Genomic DNA, 16,640 nt, shown 5'->3' with positions numbered 1-16,640 from the left:
GTTTCGTAATTTCTAGCTGTATGGAACGAAAAGGGTAACCAGCCATATGACACAGGGCTTCTGTGCTAAGTGAAAGGTTAAAACCTTTACAAGTCATATGAGATAAGTGAGCTGTGAATACTTTTTGTTCTTTTTTTTCCCCAGGATAGAAGAATGGCGGGAGCCTTTTGTTCTCCACGGATAATGAGGGTTGGGCACGGGCGGTTCCCTATGAAGACTATGAACTGCCATGCTTGTGTGGCTCACACTCAAACTTCTGTTCTGTTTGCACTACATGCAATGCAAATGTATTGTGTTCAGCACTATGTATTCCCGTCATTTCCAAAGATTTCTTGTATTTTTCTGTTTTTAGTCGCATGGGGTTATTTTTAGTTCTAAGAATTTTGAATACCTCAAAAATTTTATTTGTAAAAATGAATAGCAGGAAAACATGCCTTGCATCTTTCATGAAGAGAGGGTGGTATGCTCCAAGCTTTAAAAAAGCTGTTAAATTATATAATATGCAAATATTCCATAAATAATGGAAGCTGCACAAATCTGGTTTTCTTACTTTATAGTTAAATTAGCATTTATTGTAGTAATTGAGAATGTCATTAAGAACTGTAAATTCACTTAGGAGCTAAAGAGTGTCAGAGTTCCACAAAATTCATTGAGGGAATATTTTGTGGAGATCACTAGTATGTCAAACTTGTTGGCCATTGTGTGCTTTATTGCCTGACTGGGTCCTGTGAAACCTACCTGGAAGTTTATGGAGTTCTCATTTCCTAGGAGTGGAAGAAATTGCATTTAGAAGAAATCCATAAGGGAATTCCAAACTTCAGACAACAGAGCTTAGGCAGTTAAGAAATAAAACAAGAGAAGGTGGACATAAATAAAAAGCTGCTGGCAAAATTGGATGTAATAGTGCTTCATTATCCCTTTCCCAGGGAGAAATATTTTTGTACAGCAGGTCAGAGTTGAAGGAGGAAGAGAAGGTAGGTTGATCTGACTTTCCTCCCATGAGTATGCATATGTCATCTCGATTTAAAATTAACATCATTTGGGGAGATTAACTTGTAAGTTACACAGTGCTTTATACTAATCAAAATATGTGAAGAAAATTAACACAAAGTCTTTAGTTCTCCTCAAGGGAGACACTTTTTAGCGTTGTTTCTACTTGTTTTAGCTTTTAAATGAGTAAGGTTATAATTGGTAATTAAGCTGGCTGCATTTTGGGCATACAAATGAAGATAAAAAGTGAAGCTTCAGTTTCTGAGGGGAAAATGAGAGTAAGCATATGGGAAGCAAATGAGGCTAATATGACACAATTCACAGCTTCATTAACATCAGCATGCAAATCAGGCCAGCTTCTCTTGTTGTTAACACGACATTTGCTGAGTTTCAGAATCAGATGACAAGTTCTGTAACAAGCCTAAAGAAAATAAAGAGGTAAAGCATAGTTACTAGGTGAGCAAAAGCCTAGGAATAGAATACACATAAGCCTCACTCCTGCTCTGAAATGTAAAGATGAGCCAGATTCACACTAGAGATATAGGGAGTTCTTATTAAGAAGTTCTTCCTAAGAAGTCCTGGCATTCTCCAAAGCTTAGGTGACATGTGCCTCATGGTTGGGTCTGCTACAGCTATAAAAAGGCCTCAGATATCGTTATTCCTTCTGTTTTGTACCACAAGACAGCTTAGTTTTCCAGCTTTGGTCAACTTTTCTATACTGACACGCTAATTGAGAAGCCAGATGATTTGCAGCAATGTAAAACAATCTCAGATTAAATCAAAAGAAATAAGAAGTTCCCATACATTCAAATAACATCACATATAGAAAACTGAGAAGGAAAACAGCTGAAAAGATTGCTACCCTTTGGGCCAAAACCCACTGAAATGAATGTCTTTTCCTGAAATGTCTTTCCATTGACTTCGCTGGGGTCTGTGTGAGTGGGCTGCATGAGTATCTGGCAACACTAGAATTTGGGATATTCCTGATAGGAGAGGTTGCCTTCTAAAAGCTATGATTTTGGTTTTCTTCCAGTTACACCTTCCCTGTCCTTCCAATTAGGATCTAATAATTTTCATTCTTCACACCTTTATTCACTCAGACAGTCCTTTCCAGATTTTAGCATTAATGGCTCCTGGGTGCTGTTCCCAAAGTGACCAGTCAGGAACAGCTGCATCCTGGATCATGCTACGTAAAAAAACCTGTAGCAATTCAGAAGAAAAATTCATTACCTTGGTCTCTACTACACTCAGTAGTACTTTGATTCTACCTACCTAATAAATTACTGAAGGCTAAAGATCCATAAAATCTCCGGGTCAACAATCTTTCTCTGCTATTTTTTTAGAGTGTCTACAAGAACGCACTTCAGACAAATAAATCAGGAATGATAATGAATGAGTGAACTAGATTTTTGAAAAAGCTCTAACCAGAAATATTAAAACCTGTCAGAACATCTGGCAGACTTGTGAAATGTTAGGTCTGAATCCTGCACGTACTGCGAATATAAACAACATTTAAGTAAACCTGCACTGAAAAGTAATAGAAGCTTCATTCAGATTTTGTTCACAGTCCTCAAGTTTTCATCAAAGCCAATTGTTACCTTGCCTTTCGAAAAAAGGGTAGCTGTGCTATTTTGACACACCTGTTTTCTAGTTTACTTTTCCAAGAAACATTCCAAGGAATAAATTTCAAAATATTCCTCATAGTAAGACTTTACTATACGGGCAGCATACGTCAGTACTGACACAAAAGTGCCAGTCCACTTTTTTTTTCTCTCTCACAATAAAACTATGATTTAAGGTTATTTCTATATGAGCAGGGGAGGAGAGAGAAAGAAAGAGGGAGACAAAGAGGGATGGCAAGTGAAGTAAGGAAGTGAGAGAAAGAAATAATGAAAATATCTCACCCCTGACATGTTTGTGTCTGCTTCTTGCAGTCAGTGGCCTGGGTTGGCACAAAATTGACTTCCAGTTAGTAGATTTTGCATCACTGTGATGTAAGAGGTGGCCTTCTGGGATGTAGATAAAGTTAATAATTTAATAACTGAGTTGCAAAAAGATGTGTCTGGTCATTTTATATTTCAAAATGCATGCTGATTTGGGAGGCCACTCACTGTTTTGCTGAAAAAGAGCCAGAGCTGCATACTACTCAGTATACAGCCTAATCAAGTAGGTCAGCACTGCTGTGCTGCTACTATAACATACACATTCTTTCAGTTGCCCTTGTCTATACAGTATGTTTTTTGTTTACTGAAATATAACTTTATAGGTGACACATATTTACAGACCGCAAGTAGGTAGCAATCTCCCATAGCTCCATCTACCTTTAAGACTTCTGATAATCATGACAACACAGCATTTGCAAACCTTTATTCTTTTCTGAATGTTATAACGTACATCTTAGTATAATGGAAAATTGTTATGTTTATGATTCGTCCATCCGAAATGGTTTGTCTTTTAAGTTGTGCACAGAAGAATGAAGAATCATTCAAAGAATGTGGAAAATTAGCAATGGTTTGGGATGATGATAAATATCCCTCTTGGATTGGTCACATATATAAGCTGCTGATCACAACATAGGAAGTCTAAAATACATGAAAAATAAAAAATTGGCATGTTAGTATTATTGTTTTTGTCTCATCAATTATGTGGTGAAGTGACTGAATGCACTGGCCATATTTAATTAACCTTTAACAGAGAAGTCATGATTTTTCTTTTCATGACATCAGCTGTTATTAGGACATCATGCATTTTTGGGAATATGCTACTGCAATAATCCTGCTATTTAGTGGCTGCTTGTATATGTTAATGGGCTGCCCTGGCTTGAAGATTAAAGAAATAAACTGATGGAGGATGATGAAGACAACAGCTTGGAAGAAGAGGATGCTAAACGAATTGTTACTGCAAGCATTTCTTCACATGAACAGCTATATATGTAGGTAAAAATTTTTAATTCAGTCTCTGCCCATTTTAACATGTTCTATAGTATTTTAATGTATTTTAATGTATTTCTAGACTAATATGAAGACATTTTGGGGATTGAGGAAAATTTCTTCCAGGAATTCTAAAACAGACAGCAACCTAATGATGATAGTAGTAGATGCTGAGAGAATAAGTAGTACTGGGACAATAGTTGATGTCTGAAAACATTTCAAACGACTGTCTTAAAGAGAAGGGACAGGAAACTTTGTGGTGTAGTAGTTCCAGGAAGGACCACAGGGTTCATTCCGTCCCATCCCTCACAATAGCTGAGAATGATCTTGCAGAAACAACTGTCAACTGGTCACTCCCAGGCTAGAAAGAATACACTGGAAATCTCACCCTGGCAGAAGATTTAGTCATGCTTTGTTTATTTGAGGAGCATTGCTGCCAGTGGAGGCAGAGCTGGGTGGCAAACATTAAAGAGCCAGCTTGGGGAAGCTGCGTCACAGTTTGATCAGTTTAAGAACAAGCCTTGGATCAAAGTTTGCCTCAGCATAAAAATGTTTACAACTTTCTTTAACAGCAAATATGCTCGTTCTTTGAAATGTCTCTTTTTCCAGCTGATGCATATATAATGGTACAATTCAGTTCTAGAAAACTGATCTTTGATTACTGCCAATATATAAATATAGCACTTTTATGTATACATTAATATTACATGCTTTACATATTACACAATACCCTACATTAAATAATACATATTGCATAAATATATTTATATTTCCTCTTGTAAGCTAATGCCAATAATCAATAGAATCAGATTATGAAAATCTAATTCTTCATCATCCTGGAGTGTGTGCAAGCATTAGTATCAATGAATGTAAATGTTGCCAAATTACAGTGTCATGTTAAGCACCCACTCATTTTGCCAACATGTCCTGTGGCACAGAGTAATGATAAATGGTCCTCCACTATTGTTAATATTCATTCTTGGAGGCTGCCTACTATTTATTAATTGGTTCTACTACCTTTCATTTTTAGAATGCAACAAGTAAGTGTGTCATGGTGACTAAAAAAGCAGCATTCAAACTCTGTCAAAGTAAGTGATGGGGATTTTGTAGTTTAGGTCCTTGTCTGGGGTTCTACGTAGGAGTGAGGCAAATTATTATAATTTTTGATACACTGCAATATCCAGAAGCAAAAACTAGGCATTTTAGGCTAGAATTAGCATATTTTTAAGAGTGTTGATGGTTAACCATCAGACTATTTAGTAAGTGATGCTTCTCCATAATAATGAAGAAATTAATGTCTTAATAAATATTGATGGCCTTTCTAAAATCTGCAGCTCTACCAACTAAACAATATGTGTGCTTGAGAAAAGAATTTCTGGATTTCATTCCCCAAAGGGTGTTATGCCTGAATTCAAGCTAGACTATTACTAGCATCTAACTGATCTGTTACAAACAATGTGAATGACCTATAGCTGATATTTCTCCAATGGCCTGAATATTGTTCTTCTTATTCTGAATGGTCTATGCTTTAATGCATTATCTTATAAAATTGCATGGTATGTAAGAATATGGAGCTTGTTAAGTACTAAGTAGACATATGATACTAGATTTTTCTTTTTTAATCTTATTTTCCCAAGAAAATGAGACTTATGTGATCTGGAGGCCTATCATTCAACACTACCAGCTTTAGTAGTCCTAAGTACACTATTTAATATAATACAGGAAATAGGGTACAGTAACCACTAGTGGCTGCATGTGAATAGTACTAAGGCATCTAGACTGTTTCAGAAGCCTCAGAAAATTTAGCATTAACTAGGCTAAGCAAAAGTTATAGGATCAGAAAACATTGGCAGTATGAGACAGTTGTGAGTTAAGGCTTCCCTTGACAGATTAGAAGCAACAGCCTGAGGGACAAGTAGACAATAAACTTGTAGCCAGTTTGCCATGTGTGAATTTATCTCACTTAGATTGTCTAATTGTATTGGACCACTTATGTAAACTAAGATATTTTTATACCAGTGATTAAGAAAACAAAGAGCAAGTCTAGTAGGCCAACTGTTCCTCTGTCCTTAAATCTATGTTCACGTAGAACTTCCCAACTGCAGATGCCCAATCCTTCCTGAAGTGTGGTCACTGAAGTTAGATAAATTAGGTCATATTCCCATCCCAGCAGGTAATTTTCCTACTAGCATTTCATGAATAGTAAAAATTTTACTTTACTCTTGATTTTAAACATCTACCTTTCTTCTTTCACATTTTGTTTTTATTTTCATTCTAATTTCATATAGCCATCATTTGATTACTTTTCATAGTATTGAAGAACATCAGTTTGCCATATCCTATCCGTATGACACAAATTTTCATTCTCATTGTATTTCACGATTGTTAAGTAAAAATCTTTTCATCTGTTACCATGAGAGCCAAATGTCTTCAGGGAAGATTTCCTGAACACATGTGATTTCCCAGTTAGTTTCTGGGGATCAACATATCACATTGCCTCATTGTATGTTTGTGTATAGTTATGTATACATGTTCAAAGAATTCATCTGTCCATTCATCCTCCAAAACCACAATTAATAATTTTTAGATCTTTGTCCGATTTCAGACATATTTTACAGAGACACAAAAATCACTTTTTTGGGGGGCAAATTTAATGAAAATGTGCAACAAGAGTGGAGAGATCATATCAGTGCCCTGAATCAGGAAAAGAGTGCAGTGTTCAGATTATTAAACACTTCTTAAATACAAGAGATGTATGAAGAAAGAGATGTTTTGAAATTTGGCATGCAGTTTGGCAGTTAAGATGGCAGTGCAGTCCTTCTCAGGTCCAGTTACAGAGCAAGTACCTTACCTGAATAGATGACACAATGAAAGTACAATGAAGGAAATAAGGCAAATTCATTTCGTTTTATTTCAGAAATCTCTCTGTGATATGACAAGACAAGTGGGTATAGTTATCTGTCTTGAACTTTTTCTTATCTCCTAAAAGTGTTTTTAGAACTGTTGAAAAAGTAGAAGTATCACTATAGACCAGATTACTAAACTAGATGTTTCTGGACTTCTTAACCCAAGATATCTTCTATTTTCTTCAACAGTCTAGTTTATACATCATTGGATATATCTATTTGAGCATTTGTTCAACAAATAAAAGATTTGTTCAACAAAAGTCAAAGGCTTTTGTAACAATTATGGCCAGGTGTTCAAAAGTAAATTTAACAGTCATCATTTTAAAAAGGCTGCATCCATATGACACTCCTAAAATGTCAAGGAGAGTTGTAGGTGTCTGCTGCTACTTCTGACAGATGAATCAGATCATCTGTTTAGGAGGGCAAGACTATGTAATACAGGAAATCTACAGGATTGCGCACCTCCCTGAGGAGACATACAGTTTCAGGCTCCATAGCAATAGGTACCACAGCCCCTTTTCTATCACAAAGAATTCTAATGAATGCACAGAGAGCAGGGAACCCGGCATTTCTGGAGTCAGTATTCTCTTCCCTGAGGCTGTAACATTCATGGTGATGAGAACGTCAGCAAATCTCTTCCCACATGACTGTCAGACATCGCTCCTGAAGCTTCGAGGGAAAGAGTGACCACTAAGTTTCCTTATCCTACCACAGGTTCTTATCTGATCGTTCTGTAGGGCCCTTCATCCAGTCAAATAGAAGTGATGATGGGACCCTGCAACATTCATATCATAATGTCAGGAAACTAACTGTGGCATCTCCATAGAGAGAGATATAGAGAAACATCCCCAGAAAGAGGTTCAGATGAATCCAGATTTCTGTAGAAGATTTTTTTTAAGTAAAATAAAAAAATCAGAATATTTTTTCTAAGTATTAAGGTATTTTAGGGTTAAAAAAGAACCAGACATGATGCTCATTAAATGAAACCAGCAGGCATCTGATTTGAAATGGGATTAGTTCTCTGATCCTGCTGTGCTGCTTTCATGTACATGGACTGGATTAACAAAACAGGTTGGGTTTTGGCTTTTTTTTTTTTTACTCATTTCAGTTCAGAGCTATCAGTCACTACTTTCTCCTGACTTTGCTGACTAAAACTTTTAATGAATCCATCAACAGAAACTAGGCCACTGTCAACAATGAGCCTAATACTATCTGACACTCTTTAGAGATTAAGGCTCTGACTGCACATACAGTGATGTGTCATTTTAATTTTAATTAAGTAAAAAGACACAACTAAACACAGTCTTAACTTCTCATTAAGTTTAATAGAAAAAAACACATGTATTTGGCAGCTGCATGGGCCACTGCCTCTGTTTTTTGAGGCTGATAAATTGTCTTGATATAAGTTAGTCAGAAATCTAGCATGTGCAAGGATGGAAAGCTAAAGCCCACCTGGAGTTGAATTTAGCGAGGGACATGAAGGGCAACAAGAAGGGCTTCTACAGGTAAGTCAGCAACAAAAGGAAGACTAGAGAAAACGTGGGCCTAAAGCTGAATGGGACAGAGGACCTGGTGACAAAGGTCATGGAGAAGAGTGAGGTACTGAATGCCTTCTTCACCTCAATCTTTACTGGTAAGACCGGCCTTCAGGCCCCTGAGACCAGTGGATAAGTCTGGAGTAAGGTATACTTGTCCTCGGTGGGGGAGGATCAAGTTAGGGAACATACCTTCAAATAAATTGGACATACATAAAATGCATGGGACCTGATAGGATGCTCCCACAAGTGCTGATGCAGCTGGCTGATGTCACTGTGAGGCCATGCTCGATTATCTTTGAAAGGCCATAGTGATTGAGGGAGGTTCCTGAGGACCTGAAATGGCAAACGTCACTCCTTTCTTCAAGAAGGGCCAGAAGCAGGATCCAGAGAACTGCAGGCTGGTCAGCCTCACCTTGATCCCTGAGAGGGCGATGGAGCAAATCCTCCTGGAAGCCATTTCCAGATACACAAAGGGCAAGAAGGTGACTGGGAGTAGTCAGCACGGATTTACAAAGTGGAAATCATACCTGAGAAACCTTCTACAAGGAAATGATTAGCTCAGTCAATGAGGGAAGAGCAGTGGATGTTATTTATCTTGACTTTAGCAAGGCTTTTGACACTGTCTCCCATAACATCCTCCTAGATAAGCTGATAAAATACGGGCTAGATAAAAGGACAGTGAGGTGGATTAAAAACAAGCTGAACTGCTGGGCTCAAAGGATTGTGAGTAGCAGCACAAAGTCCAGTCAGAGCCAGTCCCTAGTGGTGCACCCCAGAGATCAATATTGTTTCACATCTTCATTATTGACAAGCTTGATGGGATAGAGTGCACCTTCAGCAAGTCTGCAGGTGATAAAATCTGGCTGGAGTTGTCAATACACCAGATAGTTGTGATGCCAGTTAGAGGGACCTCAACAGGCTGGAGAAATAGGCCAACATGAATCTAATGAAATTCAGCAAATGCAATTTCAAAGTCCTGGGAAGAAATAACCCCATGCACCAATACAAATTGGATCCTGACTCACTGGAAAGCAACTTTGAGAAAAAGATCTGAGGATTCTGATGGACACCAAGCTGACAATGAGCCAGCTATGCACTCTTGCAGCAAAAAAGGCTAGCAGTGTCCTGGGCTGCATTAGGAAGAGTGTTGCCAGCAGGTTGAGGGAGGTGATCCTTCCCCTCTCCTCAGCACTGGTGAGGAGTTGGAGTGGTGTATCCAGGTCTGGGGTCCCCAATACAAGAGAGACAGGGACATACTGGACTGAGGCCAGCAATCTTATCAATGTGTGTGTGTATATATAGATATATATGTATGTATATATGGCGGGGGGGGGGGGGGGGAAATGGTGCCAGACTGTTCTCAGTGGTGCCCAGGAGGAAAGGCAATGGGCACAAACACAAATCCAGAAAAGTATGTTTAAACATAAGAAATTTTCTTTTATGGTAAAGGCAGTCAAACACTGGAACAGGTTGCCCCGGCAGGTTGTGGAGTCTCCATCCTTGCAGATATTCAAAACCCAGTTGGACACAGCCCTGAGCAACCTGCTCTAGGTGACCCTACTCTAAGCAGGGGGTTGGACCAGACAATCTCCAGAGGTGCCTCCCAACCTCAACCGTTCTGTGTGATCTTGTGTTTGACTGGAAATGTTACAGAGTGTATTTAACCCAGAGGATCCAAAACTGACAGCCTGCATCTACTGTGCAAATTGTCTTGATGGGTTTTTCCTCTCTCACTCTTCATCATTTCCTACATCTAGGCATCTAAAAGGTACTAATAGGGGGTTCTTCTAATATTGCTGTATGGCGCTAACTGATTCCTGCTGATATAGGTAGTTTCTGAGTGTACAGTCAGTGTAAATGCATCAAACCATATAAATCAGAAATGGAGGAAGGCAGGGCTGTGCCATTTACCTGGACACAAGGATCAGTAGCACTGATGCTACAGTGTAACTCTATGTATATAGACAAAAAGTCTTCATAACAGGTAACCTTAATAAAGTGAATATTCTGACAGGATCCCCATGTGGACTAGTACAAATTCATATTACTGCTAAGCGATGCTTGCTTTTGCAAGTACATCGCCTCTCATGCCCCATGTTTTTTTTCCATTTAAGCAGTTCGTGTATCTATTTATAGATCTATAGTATATATATACTATATATTATATATTTTATATATATTAAACACGGAAATGCTGACAGCAACAAGAGGCAGGAGTAGCAGCAAACAGTGTCACTGGCTGAATGAGTTTCAGATTCTTCTGTACCAGTGATTGGAATTAGTACTATAGTGAACTATTTGGGTATTTCAAGTTGGCTGTACATTTCTTAAGGTAAGCACTATCATCACAGAGACTTTGTACCACTTGGAGAATTATGATCATTGGAACACAGAGTGTGGAGAAGAAGCAATTCAAACAATAGCATTTGAAAGAGAAAGTGGTTCTCCTTTTCAACAAGCTTCACTAAAACTTTTTGTTAAGTTGTATGATTTTACGCACTGTACAGATAGCTGATTTTTTCCCCCATTTTTATCTCTTTTTTTTTGGCTTACTCAATTTTAACTCTAGGAAATGAAAGGGGGAAAGTACTACTTAACAGATCAGCCCCTACTGATAGCTTGTCAGTGAGCAGTTTCAGGATTAAAAAACTGGAAGGACAGTAGCATCAAGTCGTGATTCTCCTTGTGTTTTCTGCTATATAAGGCTGTCATATGAAGACAGCATAGCCTGTTTTGTATTCTGATAAAACAAGTAATGTTATCAGTTCTCTAAGTATAGAGCATTTGCTAAGATCTTGAAAAACCCACATACTTCAGAAGCAGTACCTACATTTGTATTCTCTTTCATGCTACTCTTTTTTCAGGGAATGCCTGTAACTAAAGGAAATTAAATTAGGTAATTATTGTGAATAGATAGTGATATGTAATAGTAGATAGTGATATACATCTTCCTGTTCACTAAAATAAATAACCATCTCATTCAATATTTTGCAGGTTGATATTCCAACATGTGGAAGGCCACTCAGGTTTCATAATGCTGTAGATAGGAGGTTAGCCCTGCAGTGTTGCTGTTGTTATAATGTATTATTACAAAAACCTTCTTTACCAAAAATCAGGGCTTACTGTGTTTCTGAGTTGTCCTCACTTTTGGGGAGCCAGTGAAACTCTGGCACTTCCCCAAACTTCTGGTGTAATATTATATATCTTTATTAGCCAAACCTTTAATGAAATTTGAGTTCAAGCAACATGAGACTGGAGACTACTTAACTTTCAGCAGGCCACAGTTTGGAACCACAGGGTTTTGGTAATGACTGCATAAGCATTCGTAATAAAAAGAAGAACAAAATTTATGGAATAGGTTTACAAAAATACAAGGTATAGAAGAACTGGATATTGGTGTTAGCGAAAAGAATGAAGAGTATAGAAGCAAAATGATCGTATTTAACACATTCAACTCTAGTCTCTGGCCAACAACATAGAATTAAATTTTGGGTGAGATAACAGCATGAACTAATTCCTTTAAAGTTTGCAAAGAAATTCCAACAAAAGAGAAGGTATTTTGTAAAAAGGTAAAAGGTGATTGTGTAAGAAATACACTAAGGAGACAGTGAAGACTAGTAATACCGACAGAGAGTACATGAGGGCTGATGGTCAATGAAACAATAAAGCTGATTCAGTTCAGAGTGAATCAATCAGAAACTTTTAAGAAGACAAAAATCAAAAGCCAATGTGAAGATTTGATTTTAGAAACAATGGAATTAAGTATGCTGTCAGATGATATTGAGAGGTAGGGGCATATTAAGGTAGAATCCTGGAACTATTAAGGAATCCTCTACTATTAAGGTAGACTCATGGGGTTTGGGCAGGAGGAAGGTGTGTTGAGCTTGTGAGAACACTTTCGATGATTTGTTGAAATCCAAAAATTTGTGGCTTGTGAGGATCAAAGAAGAAAACAAGGCTGTGCGACAGACAAGACTATGGCACTAGACAACACATTCAGTTAACCTGAAAAGAAAAAGTGTAAAAAGCTTTGTTGATCAGTAAAGGGGCAAGAGGGATTATAAAGGACAATAAATCTCTGGATGAAAAGGAACGTATAAACACCACTTAGAAATCAAGCACTATGTCATGATTATTATTAATCACTGAAAACTTGTTTATGAGATTAGGAAATCTTGTAAGTGTGTACTTCCAATTAGAAAACCAGGATAAACTAGTTACTAGGAAATCTTTTACCAGAATGTGAAGAGACAGAAATCATTCCTCTCCTGTCTCCTATTCATGATTTGTTCAAACAGCTACATACAGATTTATCACATCTCTGATCCACTGTAGCCAGCAGCCTGCTACAAGCCTTTGTAAGACGCACACTGCTGTTGCTCCACCCTAGTTTGCTGTGACTTAGGAGTAATTTCGGGTTGGCTCAGCTTCCTCCTTTCTGTGGCCTATTAGAGGCATACAACTGTAGATATACTTCTTTAACCTCAGATATAGGACCTCACTTTTTATGGACTATTTTTTTTTCATTCTAGTTGGACTGAATTTTCAGGGGCAATCTTGAAGCCAAAAAATGTAACAGAGCAATCTCTGTTTTTCCAGCTTGTATACTAAGATGACATCTCTGAATAAGACCAATGGTATTGAAGTTAGCTTTTAATATTTTCCTTAGCAGTGTCTCTTCAGTTTGGCACTGAGTTTACCTGGGATTCACAACAGGACTACATCTTCTTTTATTGCTGACTAATGAACAAAACTAAACTTCCACAGGAGCAGATCCCAGTTTTAATGAAGGCACACAGTTCAGTGAGTGCAAGAAGGCGGCAGCATATCAGTGAAAGATTGGTGGCATGATAATACCTTAAAACACTTTCATGTCATAGGTAGTCTGCTAAGAATCTGTAGAATGAGCAGTGGAGAAACTGCATGGGTTCACATGGCAGAATCAGAAGAATACAGAGGAAAGTGACTGCAGAAAACAAATAATAAGGGGCAAAAGAAAAAGACAGAAGACAGACTGATCCCTTCCCAGGTGTTCATGCAGTTGGTTTAAATAGTCTCTACTACTGCTTTCTACTCCTCATTCCTGCCACCTTGCCACAATCTCTGTTGTGCCAGAATAAATGTCTGGGCAATCATGCAGTGACCTGGACAGGGACATGACAGATACTGGTTACTTTTTAGCACATTTCCTAACAAAAATTAAAATACAAGGAAACAAATGGGTAGGAGCAGGGAATACTTAAACTGGCACTGCTGCCAAAAAGAGGATCATGGGATCATAGGCTGAAGGTGGGATAGACGAAAAGGGACTGGATAAATGAGCAGAAGGACTAGCAGCAAGAGCTAAGTGCGGTGATGTTCCATCTAGCCTGATGTAATTTCAGAGTGCTGGAAGGGCAGTCACAATTCCCACCCCAAATTCCCTTACACCAAATCTGGCAGTCATGCGGCTGAAGGTATAGACATTTCAATGAGCTGATCAAGAAAAGTATTTTTTTCTATTGGATCCCCTCATTGACTTCGTTCACCTTGCAGCAGCTGTAAGATGATCAGCTACAACACAAAAGGAAATGCCAGGAGACTGCCTCTTTTGGATTAGGTTTAATACCACACACTAAGGGGGGTTAAGAGTAGTCAACAAAGGTTTAAAATAAAATGTTACAGAAAAGGTTGAGCACTGAGTGAGATAGGAAGAGGACTGGAAGAATAGGAATAGAAAATAGATTACAAAATAGGGGACCAAAGGTATGGGGTAGAGGAAGGTATTCCTCTCTCTGTATATATTCAGCCTTCCAGGGCTGAAAGATAAAGTAAACTAGGAAAGGTTAGAGAATACAGAACGAGAGATCTGTAAAAAAGGCAGAAACAAGAAACTCAAAAAAAGAAAGAAAAAAAGGAAGAGGTGGGGAAAATATATCTGTGTTTATTAGCTGCAGACAAAGAATTGGCTGAGGAACACTGAGTTCTGCAGAAGTGACTGGAAACACCCCAGTCATCTGACCTACAGAGAAAAAAAATGGGGGGGGGGGCGGCGCGGGGAATAGAATGAAGAGAGCAGAAAAGAAAGAATATGTCAGGCTGATTTTGGAATGACACTGCTTTCACATTACAGCATGTTACTTCTTAGATATTTTCAAGGAGGCAGACCTCATCTAGATTACAAGTTTCAAATTCAAATTCTGTATTTTTCCTTTCCTGCCTCTCTTTCAATGTATACACACACACAAACCTACACAGATACTTTCATGTGAGCAGTGCCAATGCTATTCATTATCTCTATTGTGTATTTGCTGCAGTACTTTTGATAAAGCCTAAGCAATCCCACCTCCCCCTTCCCTCCTGTTTAATATTGCATATTTCAGCAAAAAATGTCTTTTAGATCTAAAACTTTTAAAACCTTTAAGCCTGTATCTCCACTTAGGAGGCTTGACACGTGCTTGAAAGATTGACATAAGCTTTCACATCCAATTTTTAGCTATTTAGGGCAAAGCTCCTAATGAGGACCAAACCATGATTTTATGATACAGGAGGGATACTAATCATTTCCATCCATGCGTTATCCTTTCAGCTGCATTCCTACTACTGCAGTACTGACTGTACTGTGAAGCAAAGTAAGAAATTGATCTGGTTTAGAGTTAATTTTCATTCTTTTAAATCACTGATCAAGTTCATTGGGTAGTCTCATACACACTGAACCACAGTGAGGAAATAGTGTGCGAACATGACCAAGCAGCTGGGGGAAGGTGAAGCAGTGGAAATTTGTTAAACCATGATTACTGCCAGAGACTCACTATAATGAAAATGTGATCTCAATGGGGGGGAAAAAAACTCACATTTTTTTTGCTATGAAAATATTTTTCCAAGATAAGTAAACCGTTAGTTAGAACAATGTACACTAAGGGTCCTGGAGAAAATGTGTATATGTCTATGTACACATAAACCACGTCACAGCAGTAACTAAGACCGCACAATCTGCATCTTGGCATTTGCCTTTTTTTAAATTTTGCCTTTGAAACATTACTTTTATCTCACTAGTTTTAATACAATGTCCTCAATTATTTTAAAGTAATTTTTAAAAGGAAAGCCATTCCACTATCTAAAGCCATCCCATCTCCCACATGTAGTTTGTTAGCAAGATTCATGACTTTTTTGCCAGTGGATTTCACGGCTGATAATGCACTGTGGGGTGTGGGGTGAGGAGACTCAACAGTCTTTGGATCTACATCAGACTCTGGAGGGAAGAATACTCCAATATTTATAGAACTTACAAGCCCCTACCACTGTCTGTGAAGTCTCTCCTTCCTGTTTTTAAGTCTTTTACTCCAGGCTTACGTCCTTTTTCTGTCTTAATATTGCTTCTGCAATGAAGTCAGGCTGTTTCTTCCTTGCCACTCTCTGTGTATATCAGAAAAGCAGACAATGAGAGCACAAAGGAAATACAACCCCTCTCTGAAGTCTTGTGTCAGCCAGTGGGAGAAGCAATTTGAGGAAGATTTCTTGAAGGTCTAGAATGAAGTATGCTCACTCATCCTGCAGCAGAAGCAAATCTTAAGACTACTTGCTGTTTAAGAGTGAGCTGTGAGGGAATGGAGTCCAGCACAGAGTGGGATTGCTTTTTTCTTTCTTTTTTTGAAAGAATTGAAGAAAATCCCCCAAGAACATACAGTGAAAGAGATAATAAATACTGTAGAAAAACAAGTGTTTCAAGGGAGGAGATTCTGGAAGATTATTTAGCGTTTTCGTAAATAATCCTACGTTGACACATAGGAATGTGATATAGATAATTTCCGTGAGTTGGGGAAATTCTCAAGAAGATATGATCTACCAGTTGTGGTTTATCCCACTAAGTGTAAGCGCAGAGTTGACTCGGTTTTACTTCCAGTTTAGATCATGCTTTCAGCCTGTACTTGATATTTTCCATCACGTCAAATGTGTACGCATGCAGCTTTAACACTGTTTCTCTCTCATGCATGCTCTCACCTTCTGCTCCTCTTTTTGCTTTTATGCACAAATAACTTTTAATCTTATCCAACAGTAACTTATTATTCTCCTACAAATTTTAAAATGCTACAGAAAGTACCTTTACTTAAAATTATTTTCTCCTTGCAACTTAATTTTCATATTCTTTATTACTTAAACAGCTTTCAAAAAAGGGGATACCAGACACTGAAGGGATCAAAATGGGTAGTCATACAAACTACGCAATTAAAGACACGTGGCATGAGCGTGCTGATGAATAAAATAAAATTTTTACTTGTCTTTCCTCCGATTTTAAC

Source organism: Dromaius novaehollandiae, chromosome 1 (assembly GCF_036370855.1).
Source record: "Dromaius novaehollandiae isolate bDroNov1 chromosome 1, bDroNov1.hap1, whole genome shotgun sequence".
Classification (NCBI taxonomy): domain Eukaryota; kingdom Metazoa; phylum Chordata; class Aves; order Casuariiformes; family Dromaiidae; genus Dromaius; species Dromaius novaehollandiae.
The sequence above is the reverse complement of the archived record's forward strand: the minus strand, read 5'-3'. Positions refer to the sequence as shown.